Source organism: Aotus nancymaae, unplaced genomic scaffold (assembly GCF_030222135.1).
Source record: "Aotus nancymaae isolate 86718 unplaced genomic scaffold, 86718_ANA_hifiasm-v0.15.2.pri h1tg000016l, whole genome shotgun sequence".
NCBI classification, from domain to species: Eukaryota; Metazoa; Chordata; class Mammalia; order Primates; family Aotidae; genus Aotus; species Aotus nancymaae.
Window position 1 is genome coordinate 78,592,203 of NW_026988428.1, and position 22,629 is coordinate 78,614,831.

The following is a 22,629-nucleotide window of genomic DNA, read 5'->3' on the forward strand; positions in this document are numbered from 1 at the left end:
ATCATAGGTAGCTTGATGGGGATAGTGTTGAATCTGTAAATTACTTTGGGCAGTATGACCATTTTCACAATATTGATTCTTCCTAACCATAAGCATGGAATGTTTTTCCATCTGTTTGTGTCCTCTCTTATTTCATTGAGCAGTGGTTTGTAGTTGTCCTTGAAGAGGTCCTTTACATCCTTTGTTAGTTGTATTCCTAGGTATTTTATTCTCTTTGTAGCAATTGATGTATCACTTTTTTACAAGGCAAGTTTATTGGCAGCAAATTCCTTCAATTTTTGTTGCCCAAGAAAGTCTTAATTTCTCCTTCACTTTTAAAGAATTATTTTTCAGGGTATAGAATTCTAGGTTGGTGGATTTTTTTTCTCAAAACCCTTCAAATATTTCATTTCACTCTCTTTTTGTTTGCATAATTTCTGAGAAGTTTGAATGTGATATACCTGGCTATCATTCTTTGGCATTTATCTTGCTTGTGTTCTCTGTGCTTCCTGGATGAGTAGTCTCGTGTCTGACCTTAATGTGGGGGAAATTCTCAGTCATTATTACTTCAAATATTTATCTTTATTTCTCTTATTTCCTATTTCCTCTCCTTCTGGTATTGTCTCTCCATGTATGTTGCGTGGAAAGTGACATGCAACATGTATAGTTTAGGATATAAATCCTTTTGCACATTTGTGCTATTTGCTTTACAAATAACTTTCTAATTCTGTGACTCATCTTTTCATTCTATTAACAGTGCCTTTAACATAGCAGAAGTTTTAAATTTAATGACATCCAATTATCAATCTTTGTTTTTATTTTCATGTATCTTTCTTTTGATGTGACTTCTAAAGGGTCTTCATCAAACTGAAGTTTACATAGATTTTCTCCAGTATTATCATCTAGAAATTTTACAGTTTTTCATTTTACATTTAGGTATATGATTCATTTTGATTAATTTTTGTGAAAGGTGTTCACCTGCGTCCAGACTTTTTTTTTTTTTTTTTTGGCCTAAGGTCACTTGATTTTTACAGCACCAGTTTGTTCTTAAAAAGCTATTCTTTCTTCATGTACTTGCCTTTGCTCCTTGGCAAGTTATAAGTTGACTTTATTTGTGTAGGTCTATCTCTGATCTCTTTATTCTGTTTCATTGAACTATATTTCTATTCTTTCATGAATACCATGCTGTCCTACAGCCTTACAAATAACCGTTGAAGCCTGGTAGTGTTAGTGATGGAATTCGTTCTTCCTCTTTAATATTGTGTTGGCTACTCTAGGTTTTTTTGCCTTTCCATATAAATTTTAGAAATAGATTGTTGATATCTACAAAAGCTCTTGCTGGGATTTTACTTGAATTGCATTGAATCTATAGGTTAAGTTCAGAAGAATTGACATCTTAACAATATTGAGTCTTCCAATCTGTGAACATGGAATATCTTTTCATTTATTTAGATCTTCTTTGATTTATTAGATCAGAGCTTTATAATGTTTCTCATGTAGATCTGGTATATATTTTGTTAGATTTATGCATGAGCATTTAATTTTCTTTGTGCTTTTTGAAATGGTACTGTGTTTTTAATTTCAAATTCCATCTGTTCAATGCTAGTGTATAGAAAAGCAATTAATTTTTATATATCAACCTTGTATATTGTTGTTTGATATAATTACTTATTAATTACAGGGGTTTTGTGCTAATTTGGGGGGATTTTCTGTATAGACAGTCATATCGTTTGTGAACAAAGACAGTTGCATTTTTTTCCTCCACAATCTGCATACTTTTATTTCCTTTTCCTGTCTTATTACAGTAGTTAGGTCTTCTGGTAAAATGTTGTATAGAAGTGGTAAGAGGCAATATCCTTGTCTGGTTTTTGACCTTAGTAGGAGAAAAATCCAGTTTCTCAGCCCTCAAGTATACTATCTTCATCTGGTTTTGCTGTTAGGCTAATGCTGGCCTTATTGAAGGTGTTCAACTGCTTCTATTACTGTAGATAATTGCCTCACATCTTTCTTAAATGTTTGGTAGAATTCACTATCGGAACTTCTCCTTCCTTCCTTCCTTCCTTCCTTCCTTCCTTCCTTCCTTCCTTCTTTCCCTCTTTCTTCCTTTTCTTGAGGCAGAGTCTCACTCTGTCACTCAGGCTGGAGTGCAGTGGTGCAATCTTGGCTTACTGCAACCTCTGCCTTCTGGGTTCAAGGGATTCTCCTGCCTCAGCATCCCGTGTAGTTGGGATTACAGGAACACACCGTCACATCCAGCTAATTTCTGTATTTTTAGTAGAGATGGGGTTTTGCCATGTTGGTCAGGCTGTTCTCGAACTCCTAACCTCAAGTGATCCATCAGCCTTGGCCTCCCAAAGTGCTGGGATTACAGACATGAGCCACCATACCTGGCCTGCTTTCTTTTTTAAAAGGTATTATGAACTGAATGTTTGTGTCCCTCCAAAATTAACATATGAAAATCTTAACCCCCATGTTGATAATATTAGGATGCAGAGCCTTTGGGAGACAATAGGTCATGAGGATGAAGCCCTCATGATTGGGATTAATGCCCTTATAAAAGAGATCCCTGAGAGTTCTCTCACTCTTTTTCTCCCATTTGAGAGTTAGCAAAAAGACAGCTACCTGGAAACCAGGAAGAGGGCCCTCACCAGATACCAAATCAGCTAGCACGTTGATCTTGACTCCTCAGCCTCAAGAAATGTGAGAAATAAATGTTTATTTTTTAAGCCACAGAGTTTATTACACTCTTTCACAGCAACCCAAACTAATCAGAATGTTATTAATCATTGATTCAATTTCTATTTCTTTACTAGATATAGGCCTATTCAGGTTATCTATTTTTCACTATGTGAGTTTTGATAATTTTTCAAGGAATTGGTCCAATTCACTTCATTTTCAAATTCATAGCCATAAAGTTATTCATATTATTTCTCTATTAAACGTCTAATATTCATGGGTCACTAGCAGTGATGACTCCCTTTTTATTTCTGGTATGAAGTTGTATCTTCTCCCTTGTTGGTTAGCCTAACTAGAGATTTATCAACTATATTGATCTCTGCAAAGAACCAGCTTCTGTTTTTGTTGACTCTATTCATTTCCTCTTTTCAATTTCACTGATTTCTGCCCTATTTTTTAATTTTGTTTTTCTTTTGCTTGCTTTAGTTTTAACTGTTCTTTCTCTAGTTTTCTAAATTGAAAGCTTAAATTATTAATTTTAGATTGTTATTCTATTTTAATAAATGCTTCCAATGCTATACATATCTCTCTAAACTTACTTCTATCACTACCTACCGTCATTTTGATAAACTATTTTTACTTTCATTTACTTCAAAATACTTTATAAGTTTCTCTTGAAGCTTATTACCCTGTGTGTTATTTAGAAGTGTTTTGTTTAATCTCTAAGTATTTGGGGATTTTCCAAATATCTTTCTTGTTTGATTCCTAGTTTAACTCCATCATGGTCTGATAACATACTTTGTATAATTTGTATTATTTTAAATGTGTTGAGGTGTGTTTTAAGGCCTAGAATATGGTCTATCTTGTTGAATATTTCATGTGAATTTGAAAATAGTATGTATTCTGATGTGGTTGGATGAAATATCCTATAAATGTTAATCAGGTCTAGTTGATTGATAGTGATTTTCAGGTCAACTATATCCTTCCTGATTTATTCCTGCCTCCCTGGTCTATCAATTACTGAAAGCAAGGTGATGTATTCTCCAATCATAATAGTGGATTTGTCTATTTCTCCTTGCAGTTTGCCTCATATATTTTGATGCTCTGCCATTAAGTGCATGTTAAGAATGTTAAACCTTCTTGAAGAATGAACTCATTTATCATTATGTAATAACTCTCTGGTTTAATCTATTCATGCTGATACAGCAAAATAATATAAACTGGGTGGTTTATGAACACAAACATTTGTTTCCAACAGTTCTGAAGGCTGAAAAGTCTAAGATCAAGGCAAGAGCAGATCTGTTGTATGGTGAAGGCCTATTTCTTGTTTTGGAGATGGTTACTTCTCGCTGTTCCCTCAAATGGTGGGAGGGACTAGCTAGCTTCTGGGGTCTCTTTTATAAGGGCACTAATCCCAATCAGGAGGGCAGAGCCTGATCACTTCCCAAAGGCCCTATCTTCTAATACTTTCACTTTGGGAGTTACAATTTAAACATATAAATTTAGTCAAGGGGAAACAAACTATCAGATATTACATCCTGTAACATCCTCTTTATCCCTGATAATTTTCCTTGTTCCAAATTCTGCTTTGTCTGAAATTAATTCAGCTAGTGCAGCTTTCTTTTGATTCATGTTAGCATGGTATATCTTTCTCAATCCCTTTAGTTTTAACCTGTGTCTTTATATTTAAAGTGTGGTGTGTGTTCGTTGTAGACTTTTTTTTTTTAAATCCACCCTGACAATCTCTTTTAATTGGGGTATGGAGACCATTCTCCTTTGAAGGAATTATTGTCATAGCTGAATTACTACCTACCATGTTTCTGTTTTCTATTTGTTACAATTATTCATTGTTTGTTTTTTTCTTCCTCCCCTTATTCTGACTTCTATGGTTTCAATTGAGCATTGTATATAAATCCATTTTTGGATGTCTCTTAGCATATCAATTATACTTAATTAAAAAAAATTTAGTGTTTGTCCTAGAGTTTATAATATACATTTACAACTTACCTAAGTCTACTTTCAAGCATACTTAGTATACTTGGTATATACACTATATTATCACTTTGTAGGTAGCACAAGTTACTTTATAACAGAATATTCCCAACTCTCCTCTCTCATTTCTTACATTACTGTCATTCATCTTCCTTATCCATATGCTATAATCACCCAATAAATCATTTCTATTATCATTTGAATAACAGTTATTATTAAATCATTTTAAAAATAAGAAACACAAAAGATTTTATTTTACTTTATTTATTCTTTCTCTCTTTTTTCCTTTTTCATGTAAATCTGAGTTTCTGACCTATGTCATGTTTTTTTCTCCATGAAGAATATTTTGACATTTCTTGTAGGGCAGCTCTGCTACTGATGAATCCTGTCAGTTTTTGCTCATCTGAGAAAAATCTTCATTTCTCCTTTACTTTTAAAGGATAATTTCACTGGATACATAATTATAGGTCAGGTGTTTTTTTTCTTTCTTTCAGAATGTAAAATATTTCACTCCACTCTCTTCTTGCTTGGGTTCTGATGAGTCTACTGTATAATTCTTATAGTTGCTTCTCTATAGGAAAGATCTTCCCCCTACCCTGGCTTCTTTCAATACATGTTTAGTCTCTGGGTTTTTTTTTTTTTGCAATTTTATATGATTTTCCTATGTGTAGGTGCAGCCTTTTTGGTATTTACTCTGCGTGGTGTTCTCTGAGCTTTTGGACATGTGGTTTGATAGTTGTCATTAGTTTTGGAAAATTTTAAGTTATTATTAGTTCAGATGTTCATTTTGCTCCTTTCTCTTTCTTCTTTTTATGGTATTCCAACTACGTGTACATCTTTTGACACTATCCTAACTATCCTACAGTTCTTAGATATCCAGCGTGGGGAGTGTTCATTTTTATACTTTTAATTCTTTTTTCCCTTCATATTTTACTTTGGGAAGTTCCTATTAACATATATTTTTGTTTAGTTTTGTTTTGTTTTGAGATGGAGTCTCACTCTGTTGCCCAGGCTGGAGTGCAGTGGAGCGATATCGGCTCACTGCAACCTCTGCCTCCTGTTTTCAAGTGGTTCTCCTGCTTCAGCCTTCTGAGTAACTGGAACTGCAGGTGTGCCCATCTAATTTTTGTATTTTTAGTATAAATGGGGTTTTACCTATTGAGATACCTTGAAGTTCACTGATTCCTTCTTCAGCTGTGTCCAAGCTACTGATGAACGCATCAAACACATTCTTCATTTGTTAGTTTTATTTCTTATTTCTAGCATAATGTCCTTTTGATTTTTTAAAAAATTTCTAACTTTCTGCTTATATTACCCATCTGTTCTTGAATGTTGCCTATTTTTAATATTAGAGAACAGTTCACAGTCTCATCAGCTTCTGTTCAGGTGAACTGATCTTGGCTATGATTTTCTGTGTTTATCTGTCTCTTTCTGGATTTCAAGGTATGATGGATTCCCTGGGAACTTAAATATTCTGACTGATCCAAGAAAACTGATTGATATTCAGCTCGTTTAGTTTTTTCTTTGTTGTAAGAATGGAAGTGATGACTTACAAGCTCATTGCATTTCAATGAGGCTGAAATTAGAAGTCTGTTCCAGCTTTTCTGCAGGTGAAGTAAGGTTCTAGAGCTCCCTTATCCAGCTGTTATTCCTGCCTCTTCAATATATTTTCACATTTATTTTAGCTCAGCCATGCATTATATATATTTCAGCATTTTTAAAGTGTTCAATACAAAGAGGAATTTATCTGACCATCATTGACACTGTAGGTCTAGAAATAGAACTCAATTGACAAGGTTTAACATTTTACTATTAGTTTTATTTGGTTTGCTTCTAACTTTTTCAAGTTACTCATATTCGCTTAACTTTAAAGAATGTGCAGAATATGTATCTGATTAATACATATATATTTAATCACAAAATATTGGTTATTCTCTATTAATAAATGTGTTAAAAATTATTTCACAGACTCATATATTTACATGTTATCTTTTAGCCTTAATAATCCAAGAGTCATTACCTTATTCAAATTAGAAGATTTCACTCCAGATTCACTTTGCCAATCTTATATTCTTTTCAACAAAAATGCCACAGGAATAACCTCTTGCTACCAACCCTAAGAGTAAATTTCTCAGTAAATTGTCAGACAAAACCAAAATCTAATAGCTTTACAAATGTGGACACAGAGCAATGTTTCCATGTAGCTCACTGGAGTATTTCATAAGAAAATTTAACTTTATACCTCCTCTATTTTATTATATTTGTTTGGAAATAAATTAATTTTAAAAGCTCATCAAAGCAATGTTTTGCTTATTTATTATAAACATATGATCTAAATATAGATATATTGTTGATATGGCTCACACGCTGTAATTTGAGCATTGATTTTGGATTGTTTGGTGGCGATTTATCAATTGACCTCTTCTTTATTTTGCTTTTGCTTTTTCTAGCATGTCTCTAGATAATAATAATACTTCGGGTGTCAAGAAAGAGAAGAGAGAGAGTGGGTAGGAGAGAAGACACAAAAATGTAACACCAGTCTCCCTCATAAGATATTTTAGGTACTTAAACCAACTTAAAAAACTGAAGTTCCTTTATACACACTTTCTGAAACTATCATCATCTGCTATATTCCCATTTTGAAATAACTGGCACAAGTCTTGATGCATATACTGGCAAAAGTACACAACCTAGCTAGCTTTATTCTAACTATTCCAAATCCATTCTTCACAGTGTGAGGTAGGAAAGCAAATCACACCAGAGGGAGGAGTATATTTGGAGACCAAAAAAAACCAAAAAAAAAGTGACTTCCAAGAACCCTTCTTTCAAGTCCAAAGGATTTGGTTCAGTGATCTTTGGTACACACTATCTGAAGCTCTGCTGGAGAATGGGGGCTGGTGCGTATGTTAATGTGGTAGGTTAGTGTTAGTAACTATTACCAAACACATCTACCCTGTACAGGTATTTGCTTAAGTACACTAAAAGAAAATTCAACAGTAATTAACGAGATTTTCCCTAGAAAACCTCAGAACAAAGACAAAATCTGTGGATCATATAAAGTAAAAATTTATATATATACATATATAATAATACATATATATTATTTTCTGTGAGTTTTAGAGTTTAAGATAATCGCTCATAGGTTTAAGCCATTGTATTCATTCAAGAATTGAATTAGCATGGCACTGAGCTGGTTGCTGAGTAACCGTACTGGCCCTAAGTTCACTCATTTCATTCAATATTGATTTAGCAGCTACAATGTGGCAGGCTCCTATAGGTCCTAGAGATGTAAACAGATGAACTCTCTTCTTTCATGTTTCATGGTCCTTAGATTTTAGTACAGGAAAACTGATAACAAATAGAAACCAAATCAAGTAAAGCAGGGAGAAGAAAGAGGAATTGGAGGAGTTCAAATGGTATATTATTTTAAGGAGGGCAATCAAGGAAGCCTTCACTAATAAGATGTCATCTTGGCAGAGACCCCAAGCGGGTGATGAAGTGAGCCATCCATGTATCTGGGGATAGAGTGTTCCAGGCAGAAGGAAGGGCAACTATAGAGGTTCTGAGGCAGAAATGCACTTGGCCTATTTAAGGAACAGGAGGCAGACGGTGTGGCTGGAATGGAGAGCACAAAGCAGGGCAAGTGGAAGAAGAAGAGGGAAGTGAGGAGGTGAAGAAGGGTGTGGGTATGAGAGGAAAAGAAGGATGACTCCAAGGTTTGTGGACCAAGAAACTGGAAGGATGAAGTTCCATTTCCTGAGATAAAGAAAGACTGCAGGAAGAGCAGGTTGGAGAGTAGGGATCAAAAGCCAGTTTTGTGCAAGATAACTTGGTAATATCTTTTAAACATGCAATGGAGATGCTAGGCAACCATAGAGTGCAAGAGTCTGGAGTTGAGGGAAGAAATCCAGGAAAGAGATACAAATTTGCAAATTTGTAGGTATAAAGGTGCTATTTAAAGCCACAAGATTGGATGAGGTTGATTGAAAACAGCCTAGATATAGGAGCACCCTGAACTCTGAGGCACTTTAAACAGTTGAGCTGATGAGGTAAAAATGAAGGAAGGTGACTAGAAAGGTGAAGTAGGAGGAAAACCAGGCAACTTTAGAATGCTGGAAACTGTGCAAAGAAGGTTTTTCATGGAAAATAAGTTGATCACTTGTTTCAAATACTGCGAATAAATACGACGAGAACTGGGAACTGGATTTGGCAGTGTGAAATTGTTGGTGTCCGAGCGGTGTGGATGACAGTGTGAACGGAGTGGGCTTAAGCGAATAGGGAGGGGTGGTAATGCAGAGAGTGAATCCAGGTGTTCAAGCCATTATCAAATGGTTCTGAATCACATACGATTCATGGAGACAGGCCCATTATAAACATTTATCAGTCATCATTTGGTCTGACGATAAAATTGTAAATCACCACAAATCTAATGATATATCCAGTTACTATTTAGTAGTGAACCAAATATGGTTTAAATGCACAATGCTGGAAGAAACAGACCTAGAACAAAATGACAGAAAGTCGTAAAATGAGTGGGAGCCACAATGTGGTGAAGCATTTACTTAAGTAGTTTTTAGCAGAAAATTTTCTTTTGCTTTTGTCCAATTCTTTTCTTTCTATTAGATCTTGATCTTCAAGGCCCGAAGGGACGGTAAGCCATAGCACAAATGCAAAGAGAAACCTCAGATTTTAACAGAAGACTGTCTTGGCATTAACCATTAGAGTCTAACAAGAATCCTCTGCTCCCCCAATTCCCAAGCAACCCCAGTCTCAGAGGCCTGCGATAAACACTCTTTCTGGACTCGGAAGAGAGGATGGTTAGAAAAGCAAGGGAGAGAAATTTTGATGTGGACTTATGCCCCATCTCTCTGAGGCTGAACCAGTGACCTGGGGTTAGAGAAAAAGAAAGAGACAGAGGAATCCCTCGTTAGCTTTGAAGGAGTTTGAACAAGAGGAACCTCTCTTTCACAGCCTGTCAGGGCCCTGAGGGACTTCACCAAATCCCCTTTGATTAAGGAGAAGCAGTAGGGACCACTCATGGGATGGCCAGGCAGATGGATCACAAACAGGGTCACAGAGCCACTCTGCAAATGGGACCCCAGGTGCGTCCGATGCTAGCTCCCTGGCTCTGAGAGTGCCGTAGGTGTGCCATCAGAGTCAGTGGGCCTGTGCACGTGCTGCGGTCTGACAAGGGGATTTCAACAGCAGGTGTGCTCAGGTGCCTCAGTGGATGGCCGCACAGAGGGGCAGCTGTGCCTGACCAAATAATGAAGGCCTTCCAATGATTGGCGTAAGCCCTTGTATCTTAGATCTCACGCCAGGGAGTAAAGAAGCAACAGCAGAACCCCACAGTGGCCAAATTGGCCATAAACCCACTAAGAGAAATCTGAAGTTTCAGGCTGAATTCACATAAAATGGACTATTTCAAGTTTCGTGTCAGAAAACAGAATAAAACTTAAGGTAGAAATTAGCTCGTTTTAAGAAAAAATAAAGTTACAGTTGCTTTCCATGCGTATAGGGTTGATTGAGAAATTTGCACCAGACACATGAACCTACAATTGCATAGATAATGTGTTTACAAGCTCTTTGGGAGAAATCTATGGTACAGGGAAAAACAAAACACTATGCTTGGAAGGATAAAACTAGGTTTCTCCTAGCTCTGTTACTCTAGGAACTCAAGAACGGTAGTAATGCTTTCTGAGTCTTAACACTTATTGATAAAATGAAATGCCTTACAAAACTGTTGGGATTATCAAATCTCATAATATATAAAAGTGTTAAATAAACTTTAAATGTTTCAAAATTTAAAAAATGAAGGAAATGACGCTAAATACTACAATATGCCAGGTTCCTTAGCTTATGGTAAATATGATATGTATTTTATAATTAATGTAATAATTTACAGTAATACTGTATTATGTTATTTTATATTATATTCCTGGCTGGCCTGGAATAGACAAATTTTACAGCCATGATCCCAGCATAATTTTTAATAATGCTCTTTTCACTCTCAAAACTTTTGATTTGCATGTTAAATTACATGGTAACTCTAAACATTCTTTCCATACAATATCTTTGCAAAGTTAGGTTGGTATTTTATTCGCTTTTTGAAGATGAGGTAACTACAGAAGCTTACATGGCTTGAGTAGTTAACATATGCTCTCACAGCTAGTCATGCTGCCTTATTGGAAATCAAATCTGGGACTGTCAGCTTGAAAGTTCAGGCTATTCAATTTACTGTACCATTGTGTAAGGTACAATAAGGCTCTTTCAATTTGTGTTAGAACCATAATCGTGTAAAGCAAATCACTCTCTCCCAGGTATAGAGCATGGGACCCATCTAAACTGACCACAGTGAGTTAAGAGCAGAATGAAGGCTAGTGGTTGAATTCCTGAGCAGGCAGCTTCCCAAGAACTGTTTACTTTCAGCTATTTGGCCTTTGCATTGGATTGGAGAGCAGTACAAACATATGCAGATTAGCCTTAAGCAAATCAACTTAGAAATATTACACTAACAACCCCTCTCTTTGGTTTCATTTTTATTTAGGCTTTATCCAAATATTCTTAAAAGCCTACATCTCCTTCAAACATGCCTTCTCTTTGGCATTCTAAAGATTTTAATTGTGTCCAGCTTCTAAATCTAATTTAGTGAAACCTAAAAAAAAAAAAGAAAAGAAAAGAAAAGAAAACATCGTAAGGCTATGTTTATTTCAGTTAAGCCTGGAGTAAAGGTTCAAGCCAGATCTCATTTTAACAAAATGAATTTACCATCCCCTAGTAAACATTGGATGAAACTTATAATTATACTGGTGACCAGAAACACTCCCTGGTCTTGGTTTGCAGAATTATATGACCTTACTTTAATATTATAAAGGTAAATGATTAAAATCTAGGTTTGCAAATGAGCATCATTTATATTGTAAAATTTGCTTTCAGCAAAAAAGCACTTTGTAATATTTTTTCACTAAAGCTGTGTCTTTATAAGACAAATGAGATAGGTATTTGGGGGAACAATTTTTATTTAATTCAGTAGAAAACAATCTGAATAAAGATAGAGAAAAAGTGGAATCACTTTCTAACTGTAGTTCTATATATGCATATTTATTTTTAAGAATAGTGAGGGCAGGGAAATTGAAACTTTGTTTTAAAATACATATACATATAGAACATGTAACTGAAATTATGCCCACCGATCTAGAACAGGTTTTTCAAAATGTGACGACTTGTTTAGGAACATTCATCAGCAAACAAAATATTATCAACTAAGAATCAGAGCTGAACAAACTAAAAAGTGTAGAGTGTAAGAAATTCACGTATTTAGATGTTGAACCAAAAAGAGAGGGACCATGAAGTTGTTTTCTACTTGGGAAAATGTAAGTTTACTTAAAGTTGAAAGGGCTCTTTCTACCATTTCTATAGGATCAAAAATAAGTCTCAGCAATTGGACAGCACATCTGTGAGTCTCGATGGATAATATTAATCTGTGTATATGAAACATGCAAAACATATCAGATTCCCTCAGAATAACATGGAAGAGTGTTCATATCTGAGATCTCCACTTACAGAGTGGTTAGATACAAGAAAACACTGCAAAAGTTGAGATGATGTTCATTTTCGGACCTAGATTTTAATCATTTTGATTTATAATATTTATGTAAGGTCACATTCTGCAAACCAAAACCAGGGAGTCTTTCTGAACAGTATAATTACATCCTTACAGCCCAGGGAGTGAGTGGAATATATTCTTAGATAATGTGAACTGAGAGAAAAAAGCCAGAGAGAGATGTTTTCCAAAAGACAAGGCTATATACAGGTAGATTCGAAACAAAACAAATTACAAGTGAACTACAGGTAATAAAGTCAGAAGACACCCAGAAGGCTAGGCAGACTGGCCATTATGGGGACTTCTGGGATTTTCAAAAGGAAGACTGAAGATGTTAATTGGAATAAAACAAGAAGGTATGAATAAAGAAGGCAGAAATGGGGGGAAAATGACCTAAAAAAAAAACCCAGCAAATGAAGGACTATGCCAGTGCTGGTCAGCTTCAGTAAGCCTCCTGTTTCTGAAAGAACATGGAGCCGAATGATGCAAGAATCAAACTTAAGACGCTGGGAAAAAATTTCTATCCATGTAAGCATAGGAAACTTTGCAGGGAATAATCTAAGTGCATTAATTATTAAGGAATACAAGTTATGTGCAGTGACTTGTTAAATAAACCACTGATACCAAGCAAGTGCAGACATTGAAGAGTCATGAAGTAAATAAGAAAAAGTCACTTTTATTTCAGCTACCCATTCCCAGGAATTTAGAGATTTTTAAATACTCATATATGCCAGCATCATTATTAACATGTCTATTTAGCACTGAAATGTTGGTCTGTACACGAACATCAATCATTTGGGCAATAGTTTCATTACATTCATTTGTAGTCCTTTAACTCCTAATATTCAATATCTAATAATAACTGAGGAAAACAGGGCCGTGTTTATTTGCTTATTTGTTGGTTCTGAAAAATCAAAAAATTTTTTATCTATTTTTTATCACTTCATCTCAGGCTTTCCCTGTATAGACTGAATTCTAATACTTAATTCTTAACATATTTTAAAATATTAATCTAAAATATATCTTTATATTTAAAGCCAAAAAAAATTATCCGCACCTACTATGAACAAAGAAAACACCTGTGCTAGGCATTGGTGGGAGGGGAGGTGGACAGAAGCCGTACTCAAGGGCATTGCAGTTCTGATGGGGAGAAAGTTGTTTACTAATAACACTAACTCATGGCAGAATGTGACCTGTGTTGCATACTGAAGGGGCAGAGAGCTACTTCTATAGAAGAGGGTGGAGACTTTAATGAAAGGAATTCTACTCCAGTAATTTCTCCCAAAAGATCTATTGGACAAATGTAGAAAGTTACATGCACCTAGATAATTCCTAGGTTAATATTTAGCCTATTTGTACTAAATAATTAGCCAACGGCTTGATTGTGCCAACATGCCAATTCACACGGGTACTAGATTTAGAAATGATAGAAAATAAAATGCTTAAAAGAAAAGTTGTATCTATTCATAAATGTTATCTAGGACCAGCCTACAGACCTCCACCATTGTCATTTTGTGCCTATGACAGACATTACTAATTGAGCATGGCATACTTTCCTTTGTGCTCATGGCCTTAGAATCCTTCCTTCCTGAGAGTTACAACCCACTGAGATGAATGTATTTGCATATCCAGGGTATAGACAGTGCTTCTCCCACTCTGCTACTTTGGTCTGTGAAATCCCCTGAAGGCTACTAGGGGAAAGGAGGGGGAGGGAGAGTAGGGAGAAGGCCAAGATTGCTAGCTTTTGCACCACAGCTATAACGTTAGAAGGGAGCTCAGTAGTTACCTTTGGATGCAGGCACAGGAGATTTTTTGGGAACTGGTGAAGACACAGTGATGATATCTCAGGTGTTTTTCATTAGGAAAATTTACACAAGTTTAAACTTAGGGTCTGTGCATTTTTCTATATTAAATATATTTTATACTTCAATACAAATTAAAAAAACGAACAAAATAATAGCTAACTTATCAGAACCAAACCCAGATGGCAAGCTCAAACTTTACAGACCATCAAATGTAGGCTCAGATCTGGGCTCAACATTGTAACTTGCCACGTGACTTGGGCAAGTCACTGGAGCGCTCTGTTTCATTTTCATTACCTGAAACAGGGATAAAGAATATCTAACTCATAGGATTGTTATGAGAAGTAAATGGCATAATGATGAACTTAGTGTCAAGTCAAATATATCATCATAATATATTAATAATGACAACTAACATTTATAGAGTCCTTCCTAGTTCCCAGCTCTGTTCTAGTGACTTAATTTTCTCCAAAAACACCTTGTGGGGCAAGGCCTTTATTTTACAAAGAAGGAAACTGAAGCGGAGACTTTATTCCTTCAAGATCTCACAGCTATTAGGTGGAAAGGCCAGAATTGAAATCCAAACAGGCTGCATATTAATCACTGCATTCTCTTGTGTAATAAGGACCTGTTAAACAGCAGTTATTACTATTACAGGAATAAATCCAGGCAGAGATGTGGGAGGTTATGGGGAAGAATTGAGTGTGGGCTGAACTGCGCTTCTCCAGGAGGTAAAGGGCAACTCTAAGATTAGGCTTTCAACTTCTGTGCTAAATAAATGGCTGCTATTATTATTATGCAATCTCTGTACCTAATTTGAGACAGAAAATGAAACTGTGTAATACATGCAATATTGTCATTGTACTTTATAAATAGAGAAAGCAGCTTATGGAAGGTTAACGCTATACTCTCACTTGGTCCACTAGAGCCTGCTTCTAAAATCTACCCCAGGGAAGCATTCTACCGTTGTAGGCTACACCCAAAATCAATCTTGGTTTTGTTGTGTCTATGGGTGATTTCTTTCCTCTGTATTTTCTACATTTTCTATAACGAACGTGCTTTACTTTACAGTGGAACACTAACTTTGAAAATAAAGCAAAAACAAAAGCCAATCCTGGTAAGGCAATAAGAACCACATGTCTTTTAAATGGAAAACATGCTTATTTCTCCTTTGTTTCTTGGAAGCAGCTTGCCAGATACACAGTCAACAGCTTTGAACCATTTTCATAAACACACCCAAGCCAAGTGCTGGCATGCAACAGCCAAATTGCACTCATATTAGCAATTTAATGACTCTGAATGTAATAAATGGTAGAAACTGTTATTCACTTTGCTAGAATTCACCTTTGGTATTCCTTACAAACCATAATCCAGTGGCACTTGTTGTAGATGGTAGATGTAGATATTCAAGAAGCTTTGAAAGAAAATGCTATTCATCCTGAGATGGAGGAAAAATGTTAAGTGGTAGCAAAAGGTAGAGATCTTTCAGGTGAAATGAAACGTCCAGAAATTGAATGGTACCAGATCATTGTAGATCATCCACCAGAGGGCACTGCCAGTATATGCAAAGTTTTCCTGGGAAACACTGGATACCCCCTAATTCTAAGCAAAGAGAGCTAATGTGATTAGGTAAACAGAATTCCACTTTTATTATGCTTCCTTTTCCTTTATAAATCAGGTCAGGCTTTTCCTCCTTATGAAGGAATTCATGAACTGCATGCTACCCTTACTGTTATGCCTATTTTAAAATTGCTGCAACCATTTGATTATAAAAATATTTTACAATAAATGCTGTGTTCCATGTGTTAAGTACTGAAGTTATTACCATGACGACAAGACCACCATTTTGCCTGCAGTTAGGGGATTAATAAAGGGCTTCTGAGATAACCACAAGGCACATGAAATAACTTAGGAACTATAAAATACACAAGGTAGATGCTGTTTCCTTTTGCACTGTTAAGTACCATTGCTGTTCAGTGAAGGGAATATTGCCCACAGATGTTTTTGGAAAGCCATCTGAGGAAGGCACAGAAGGTTGTACAAATAGAATAGACAGAAAGGAAAGCAGAACACAGCATTAGCAAAGTCATAGAAGTCAACATTTCATTGCTAAGGAAAACTAGAGCCTTTAATTTAATATTTCTGGCTGTCCTACTGACTTGGAATGCTTAAAATGCACCACTTCACCTGCCTTAGATATGGACTGATACTTCTGTCTCACCTGCTGTAATAGGTGGGTTTTTCACATTTTCTGAAGCTATTATCCATAGTGTTCCCCCCTAATTTCAAAAGCTTAGAGAGAAACAAAATGGAAAAACTCTTGTTTTGGACAGAGAAGGCTCTGAAGCAACCCAACTCCTAGAGACAGAGAGCCTCACTTTGTCCTGCCTGAGCCAAGATAGGACACAGTAGGAGTTTGCCGCGAGAACACAGAACACATCAGGTTTTCATGTAGCAGTGCCCTAAGAAGAAAACTGGACATGGATGACTAGAATTGAGGAGGCCAGTCCATCTGGAGCATCTCCCTGTGATTTCCCAGACTAGGAATAGAAATTTGCTCTGAACAAATATATTTTTAAAAGTTAACCTTCACATAGTATTTGAAGTTTCATAGAACTTTTTTTAAATTGGAACCAGATCTAGCATGCATAGTTCTTAAGTATTAAAGCCTAATATTTTTATATTACTCTTTGAAAAAAAATTATCTCATCATAGTAATTTTCTTCAAAAATCACACTGCTTTGTACTTATATTACATTCTCTACTGTATCTGATGTTATTCTACTTAGGAAAATGCGATTTTCTTGTTAAATTAATATGTGCAGACAGGTATTTACTCACCACACATGAACATGACCCCCTTATAAGTCATCACTCCTAATATTTACGATCTAAGAATGAGGTAGTTTGGGTGAGTCACATATTTACGCTTAGTAGAGAGATTAAGAAAAAAACTAGCACCACAATTTCCCCTAAGTAATGGAAAAAATGTAACTGGTTACACATTTTTCTGGGTCAGTGTTTTTCCAGTCTTTCCATAGAACCTTAAGGTCATCAAAGGTTTCTTTAAGTTTTCCTAAAAGAAAGAATGGGGGAGTAGTTGTGGTGGATGCTTAATTTTAAATGTGATAACAATTATCTGTGACTTTTAGAGAACACAACTAACTGTTGTGAAGGTTACTGTTCTGGGTAGTGAAAAATATGAACCAGCAGTATTGGCTTTGAATGTTTGAAATGAATGATCTTAAATTACTCAAATTACAGGGCCCCAGACATGCACTTTGCTCACAAAAGAGAGCTTTTACCCCAATCTTTAGACATTTGCTTAAAGTGGGAGAGTCTAGCATTTATAAATAGAAGGAAAAAAGTAAGATTCAGAAAAATGTCATTGAGGTTTATAAGGAAATAGAGAACCAGAGTCCCTGGAAAATCCAGGAATAATTGAATAACTTTTGCAATATACAGAAAATATTCACAGTGCATTATTTTTGGCAGCTTATCATCTAAATATGGCACCTAGAATAAACACACTGACTGAAGGGAAATTACATGATTTGTACAAACTTTACCCATGGCTATAAATCATCCTTTCTGGTGATTTTTCAGATAGATAGTGTTTTACGTTGAATTGTGTCCCTTCAAAGGATATTGAAGTCCTAATCTTAGCACCTGTGAATGTGACCTTATTTAAAAATGTGATCTTTGCAGATGATCAAGTTAAGATGATTTCACTGCGGTAAGCCCTAATTAATTAAATATGACTATGTTGTTATGAAATGGGGAAATTTGGACATAGAGACAGACACACATGGAGAGATGATATGAAAACATAAGGAGAACACCATATGCAAGCCAAGGATGCCTGAGGTTACCAGAAGCAAGGAGAGAGGTAGGGAACAGATTCTCCCTTACAGACTTTGGAAGGAACCAATCCTTCTGACACTTTGATTTTGGAGGTCTAGCCTCCAGAACCGTGAGGCAACAAATTTGTTGGTTAAGCCCCCAAGTTTGTGGTACTTTATTAAGACAGTGCTAGCAAACTAGTACAGTTATATACTCTGAATCCTTGTCTTTTGGCTTGTCATTTAGCCCCAAGTCTCCCTGGCAATCAATAGAGCACAGAAGCTTTGTTCAGATTGCCCAGCCACCCGGTTCGGTTCTGGACAACCTCATACTGCCATCCACATAAGGCAAGTTCCTTTGAAAGTTTGCCAGACCAAAGCAATTAAGAGGGCAAATCTGTTTGAAAAACTCACATATTGCATTATGAAGCCAAATATAAATTCTACTTTGATTATCACTCCTTATGAAGGAGAACGGTGTCTCTAATAATCAGAAAAGAATCAGGAATTGATTGTATTTCATTTTCTTCGAGGAAAATTTGGCCAAATAGCTAAAGTAACCTAATTAATGAGAATTTGCAGAATGGGAAAAACACTGCCATTATAAGCAGCAACCATGGGCATCCATTGACGGCCAAAGAACATCGCCAGTCTTCTGGTGCATACATCATGTGGTAGCTCACTGGTCTCCTGCCAAATAGTACGATCAATGTAGGCTGAATTTTGTCTCAGTCTCACTCGGCAATCATATTCATAAACACTGCCTCTGTGTCTTATTTAGGTGAGACAGCAACTTAAAGACTATTATGCAAACAGAATTTTGATAACTAGAATTTAAAAAATATATTAAACTTCAAAAAGGGCCTTTCCTAATATTTGATGGAGGAGCTTTAGAATAGTTAATTTAAATGAGATTATAGTATCACACATTTTCATTTTTTGAAATGTTAATTAATAAGCGCTAAAGCTTTAGACACTAACACCTCATGTTGATTCTAGCTTTACAAAGAGACTTGGAAAAGAAGCCAATGTGTGTATAAAATGATTAATTGGGATAAGAAACTCAGCTAAGAGATATTCAGACTGAAAAAAATATATAATAAAGCATATAAAACAAATAATTAAAAATAAAGGGAAAAAGCAGACATAGTGTTGAAGTGTGTAAAGTAATCTAACACCAGTATGTTTTTTCATCTTCATTTTCCAGTGTCTATGCTGCATTGTAACTATCGGAAAAATATGCAGATACCTGGTGCCACCCGGGTAGGTGTGACCAGAACCTGCCTGTTGAAAAATAAAGGATTAAAAAAATGAAATGAGAGAAAATGATATATAAAAGGACAATTTAAGGCTCCCTCAAAGCAAATACATAACCAAGCTGATCAGCCCTCCAGCATAGTCCTTCTGAGCTGTGTTTCCACAGGAAAATGAGGGCGGAGGCAATCACAAAAGTCTTGGCTCTCATCCACCCCCATGGCCTGCCGACACAGGCCCAGCTCCCCAGAGCACTGGGGTCGCACTGAAGTTGCTGCCAGAAGAGCTGCTTTCATTAAAATTGAATAGGAAGAACAGGTAATGGGGTTGGGCAGAAACTAGGGCTTGAAAGTGGTTGGGACTGGGGGACTCCTCTCTTCTAATTGGGAAGGCTGGGTAGGACTGCTTGGTAGGACTGCTTGGCAGTACCTGACAATTATCTTGTTCTAGCATTTACAGCCTTTCTCTATCCCTGGGGTCACTGCAGGGCCCCCAGGGGACTCTGAAAGCAGCTAGGTGTTAAGCCAGGGTATTCTCCACTACTGCTACAATGAAGTTTATATTATAGAGCAGGATCCTTTACCCTTTTTGTGTGTGAACCATTCATGCATAGCCTGTGAACCACTTCTCATAATAATACTTTAAAATATATGGCATTATGAATAAAACCAACTATGTTGAAATATCTCTATTAAAATACTTAGAAATATTGACATTTTGTTATAAAAATATTTTTTTAAATAAATAGGTAATATAGTAATTATATTCTTCATTAATGTGTTCAATATAATCTGGTTGTGAGCTTATTATGATTTCACTTTAATTATGACTATAAATAACATTTTGAGGTATTAACAACAACTGATATAATTGGAAATATCCATGATTTCTATTAGGGACAAAGTCACAGGTTTTGCTAACACTGTGATTTGTTTCCACATTCATCATGGAAGGCAGTGCCAAATGTCATTTAAAGGTGCATGAAAATGAAGATGAAACATTTTCTCATACAAGTCCACAGGTCCCCTGAAATCCACCTGTGGACCCTTTGCTGGATCCGGAGTTCAGGTTAAGAACCCTGCCATAGAGGCTTGCCCATCCTGATACGGAAGTTTACCACAAATACCACATCAGCTTTCATGCAATTGTATCGTAATTACCAACTTTTAAAACACTGTCAATTTAACCTCAATCTCTCTGATGATTCAGAAATCACTTTGAAATCTTCTCAAGAAGTAACGTTGTGAATATCAAAAAAATGGTAGACTTTTTGCCCTGTAGACTTGAGGAATGCTAGTTAATGAAATTCCTAGGTTCAGAAAATCTCTAACAGTTGTTAGGATTTTCTTTCTAAACAACAATGTACAACAAATTATGCAAGAATGGAATGGTATTATCATTGCCTTGTGAGTCCTCAGGAGAAAGGAGTGATCAATACAATCAGTAAAACAAGGTAGTTTAAGTTTGGTCAGACCCTGAAGTCAGGCATACTTTCGTGCAAATCTCAACCCTACTACTCACATTTGGCAAGTGATTTACCTTTCTAAACTTCTAAACCTGTATCTGAGCTACAAAATACAGGTGAAAATAGTGCCTATCCCATAGAGATATTGAGGGGATTAAACGAGATAATATGTGATAAAATGCTATATCAGGCTCTGCTGTTAGAGTGTCCAATGCCCCTGTTGCAAAATGGGAAAACGAAACCATCTACAAGTCTGTCAAACATCTCTCTCCCTGTCTTTTCTTTCAGCCTCTTTTTTGGACTTGCTCTAGATATCTCACTTTAGTGGATTGCCTCTGTTTTTCATTCTGCATTGTAGGAATCTTGAAGACTATACAGTTTTGAAAAGAGAGATACAGTTCAAGAAGACAGGAGAAAACAGAAGAGGCCACTTATTTTGCATATAAGACAGATGCTCAGGGCATACCAGAATAGCTTAGAATTATTTGTAATCAGCAGATATGAGTGTAGGTCTGATATCAGTTTTAAAATATTTTATAACGTTGAGAAATACTTTGCAATCTATCCACCCCCAGTTTTCCTATGACAAAATGTCAAGAGAGATGTGCAAGAAGCTTGAGAACTAGCAAGTAATTTTTCATATGAATTCCCACTAGTTGGGACTGACTTGAAGGATATAACTTATGGCCATTCTTGGGAAACAACCATGAAAATGTAGTGCTAAAGCTTGTCAGCTGCTTCCTGTTCCCTAAAGTGGTAGAGATAACTTACCAGAGTGTCCCATTTTCACTTTTTGGTTCCCACATTATACTTACAGATACAAACATATAAAGACAATACAAACATGAGAGAAAACTCTAACTTCAAAGCACACAAAGATAACCGATGACTGGGAAATAAGAGCTTTGGCTGCTTATTTGAATAATCTAGGCTTTTCTTTTTCATCATAGTGAAATGTAAATGACTGCTTTCACTGATGAGGAAATTTTGCTTTTCAACATTTTTTTGTCACTCTTTTGTATATATTTTCAAACTTAGAAAAAAGCTATGAGAAAAGATTACATAACTCTCATATTCTGTTTATCCAGATCCACAAACTGTTTACATATTTCCCATTTGTTTTATCATTCACTCTCCCTTCTCTTTATACATACATAAATACATTGTGTAAATAAATACGTATATACACACACGTATTCACATTTTTCTGTACTACCTGAGAATAAGTTGGAGACATTTTGCCTTCTTACCTTTAAAAGTTTCAATATGCATACTTCATAATAAATAAATTTTGTAAGATAACAAAATTATAATTATCAATATCAGAAAATTTAACATGATGCAATAACAGTATCTAATCCACAGTCTATATTCAAGTTTCTTCAATTGTCCCAATAATGCCCTTTCTAGCTATTTTCCTCTCCTTGGTCCAGGCTCTAACCCAGGACTGAACACAGCATTTAGTTGTTCTAACTCTATACACTCTGTTAATTGAAATAGTTCCCCAGTTGTTTTATGTGGGTTTTTTTTTTTTTAGTAGAGTCTGACTCTCTCACCCAGGCTGGAACACAGTGTTGTGATCTTGGCTCACTGCAACCTCGACCTCCCAGTCTCATGTGATCCTCCCACTTCAGCCTCCCGAGTAGCTAGGTTTACAGGTGCACACCACCACATCTGGCTAATTTTTGCATTTTTTTTTTTTTTGAGATGGGTTCTCACTGTGTTTCCCAGGCTGGAATCAAACTCCTGGGTTCAAGTGATCCACCCACCTTGGCCTCTCAGAGTGCTGGGATTACAAGTGTGAACCACTGTGCCTGATCTCTCTCTCTCTCTCTCTCTCTCTCTCTCTCTCTTTTAAATGATATTTTATCTTTGACATTTTTGCAGAGTATAAGGAATTTTGAAGTGTACACAGTTTTTGAAGAGAGACAGACTAAAATGTCCCTCAGTTGTCTAATACTTCCTCATAACTAGACTCAGATTAGGTATTTTGAGGCAGAAGTGCACAGTGACGTA

The 22,629-nt window shown here is 36.0% G+C and overlaps 1 protein-coding gene and 1 long non-coding RNA gene across 2 annotated transcripts in view; one reads left to right on the forward strand and one right to left on the reverse strand.

Moving 5' to 3' along the window:
- The window catches only part of RERG (RAS like estrogen regulated growth inhibitor), a 119,551-nt gene that overhangs the window by 30,884 nt on the left and 66,038 nt on the right, over positions 1-22,629 (reverse strand). The gene's annotated exons all lie outside the window — the stretch shown is intronic.
- Positions 15,836-19,250, forward strand: LOC135275314 (uncharacterized). Its single transcript, XR_010342929.1, has 3 exons — positions 15,836-15,983; positions 18,142-18,242; positions 19,102-19,250. It is a non-coding gene; the product is annotated as an uncharacterized LOC135275314 (long non-coding RNA).